The sequence below is a fragment of the Lepidothrix coronata genome, unplaced genomic scaffold (genome assembly GCF_001604755.1).
Source record: "Lepidothrix coronata isolate B3197 unplaced genomic scaffold, Lepidothrix_coronata-1.0 Scaffold119, whole genome shotgun sequence".
In the NCBI taxonomy this organism is placed as follows: Eukaryota; Metazoa; Chordata; class Aves; order Passeriformes; family Pipridae; genus Lepidothrix; species Lepidothrix coronata.
In genome coordinates, this window is record NW_016690299.1 from 907,909 (window position 1) to 910,698 (window position 2,790).

General features: G+C 63.1%; 1 long non-coding RNA gene across 2 annotated transcripts in view; it reads left to right on the plus strand.

Annotated features, from left to right (window-relative positions):
- The first annotated feature begins 1,418 nt into the window (after nt 1-1,418).
- Nucleotides 1,419-2,790, plus strand: part of LOC108502509 — a 67,220-nt gene continuing 65,848 nt past the window's right edge. For both annotated transcript variants that reach the window (XR_001876503.1, XR_001876504.1), the window contains exons 1-2: nt 1,419-1,511; nt 1,983-2,105. This is a non-coding gene — a long non-coding RNA (uncharacterized LOC108502509). The remainder of the gene's footprint in view (nt 1,512-1,982; nt 2,106-2,790) is intronic.

The window sequence follows — 2,790 nt, forward strand, 5'->3', positions numbered from 1 at the left end:
GATCCTGTTGGTGTTGGTGCCCTGGCTCTGCCCGGTGCCAGGGGTCAGGATCTCGTCGGTGGCACAGCTCTGCCCGGTGCCGCGGGTCAGGATCCTGATGGTGTTGGTGCCCTGGCTCTGCCCGGTGCTGGGGGTCAGGATCCCGTCGGTGGCACGGCTGTGCCCGGCGCTGCGTGTCAGGATCCTGTTGGTGTCGGTGCCCTGGCTCTGCCCGGTGCTGGGGGTCAGGATCCCGTCGGTGGCACGGCTGTGCCCGGCGCTGCGTGTCAGGATCCTGTTGGTGTCGGTGCCCTGGCTCTGCCCGGTGCTGGGGGTCAGGATTACGTCGATGGTGCCGCGGCCCTGCCCGGTGCTGGGGGCCAGGATCCCGTCGGTGCCCTGGCTCTGCCCGGTGCTGGGGGTCAGAAGGATCCCGTCGGTGGCACGGCTGTGCCTGGTGCGGCCCTGCCCAGTGCCGGGGGTCAGGAAGATCCCGTCGGGGCCGGTGCGGCCCTGCCCGGTGCCGCGGGTCAGGATCCCGTCGGTGCCGCCCCCGCGGCCCCGCTGCCGCTCCGCCCGCTCCTTCATCCGCTGGAAGATCTTGGCCGGCGTCTCCTGCCCGGGCGGCTCCGGGGCGCGGCGCTTCGGCGGCCGCTCTGCCGCGGGCCCGGCCCGGCCGTGCGGGACATCCCGCGCCCCCCGCCACGGCCCCGCGGGCGGCGGGCCCTGCCCGGCCGGGACAGCGCCCTGGGCCTGCAGGAGCTCCTTCAGCGGCGTCAGCGTGCCCGCGGGGACGCTGCTCAGCGGCACCGAGCGCACCGGGGGCTCGTCCCGGGCGCGGCGGCGGCCGGAGGCGGCGATCATGGCCCGGGTCCTCCGGGTCCCCTCGCGACGACCGTGGGTCAGTCCTGTCCCCTCGCGGCGATCGTGGGTTAGTCCTGCCCCCTCACGGTGGGTCCCTCACGGCGATCCCGGGTCAGTCCCGTCCCCTCAGGCGGATCCCGGGTCAGCCCCGTCCCCTCACGGAGGTCCCGGGTCAGTCCCGCCCCCCCAAAGCGGCCCCGCGCTCAGATTCGAGCGCGGCCGCGCGCGCGCGCGCGTCATGGAGCCGCGACCATTGCGCAGAGTCAGAGGGGTGTTTGGAAAGGACCCCCTGGAGGGGCGCCATTGGAACAGGCGGGGCAGGAAGGGTCCATGCCGAGGCTCCCCCCGTTCCGGCGCGGTGGTTCGACCCGCGCTGAAGGCGGGCTCCGCGGCCGTTAGAGCTGAGGGGCGGCTCCGAGGGGCGGCTCGGAGGAGCGGGCCCGGCTCCGAGTGGCGGCTCCGAGGGGCGGCCCGAGCTCCGGGGGGACGGCCCGGTCGGGGCTTTCCGGCAGCGGCTGAGACGCAGGCGGTGCCCGGAGGAGCCTTCCCCGGGGGCTGGAGCAGCAGCCGCGTTGGGAGGAAGGAGGGCGGGCGGGCGGGGCCGGGGCTGCTCACGCCCCTCACACAGGGAGAGCCCCCAGGCCGCGGACAGCGTGTGCCGCCCGCAGGTAAATAAATAACCAACAGCCACGTGTGAGCAGCAGCCCGGCTGAGCCCAGTGTAACCGCGTGTTAAATACGGGGGTTAAATAGAGCGCTGGAAGCCTGTCCTGGCTGGAAAGTTCAGTAGTAAGGTCTCGTAGTTCCAAGTGGGAAACAAGGCAAGCTACTCGAATAATACATTAAAAACTACCTAGTACTACATGAATAACACGTAATGAATAGAAATCACGGGTGCACCCAGCAGCCCAGCACTGACGGGCAGCCACAGCGGGATCAGCTGTGGCATCAGGTGGGTCTGGCGCTCAAATTAGTCCCAGTAAGTGGGTTAGAGATTCACCTCTGGGGGAGGAATTACTTTGGTGTGTGCCTGTTAGTAACAAATAGCTGCTTTAAAAAAAAATAAAATAGTTAAGTTGGATACTTCGGGGGTGCTGTTGCAACTTTTTAGAATAATTCAAGCCTTTGGGCTTCTTGCAGGGAACCCACGTGCTAATTAGCAGCCCGGTTTTCCAGAGCAGACAGGGATGCTCTCCCGGAATTCCTGCCCGGAGGAGAGCACAGGACACGGGTGCCGGTGTTACACGGTGTTACGGATCACAGGTAGGTTGTGTCAGGGGAGGGGGGCACGAGCTGGGAAGAGGAGAGAAGAGGTCTCTGCAGGCACCGGGGAAAAGGGAAGGAGAACATGGAACAGTTAAAACAGGAATGGAGAGGAAGGGTTGCGTTTAGATTTTGCATGAATTGCTGAGTGTCTGATCGTGGTTTGTGATCCACTGGCTCCATACAGCCGGCACGGCTTCACTGGCTTCGTTCCTCCCTAAAAAGCACAAAACCCCCCCGTTTAACCCATAATTTCCTCCTTATCTCTAACAATAACTTAGTGCTCCCATAGTTTCCTAAGTACTTATCACCTCAGCTTCTGCCTGAATCAGCAAAAGCAAAGGAAATTTGCTTTGCTCCAGTTATTTGCAGCAGCCACCACAGTGCTTCCTTTCAGGAGCAAAAACGGATCCACAGAAAGTCGAGGGAGTGGTAATTCTTTTTTTTTTTTTTCTGGTAACAAAGCACGTGTGTGAGATTTGTGGGTGTAATTTAGGCAGTTGTAGAATTCTTACTATAAATTTTTTTAGCATGACTAAGCAAGTCCCCTCTTGTCTGTACCACCTGATGCCAGTGGGGCTTCCTGCATAGAATTCCAGAATGGTTTGGATTGGAAGGGACCTTAAAGCTGGTCTCATTCCACCCCCTGCCATGGGCAGGGACACCTTCCACCAGCCCAGGTTGC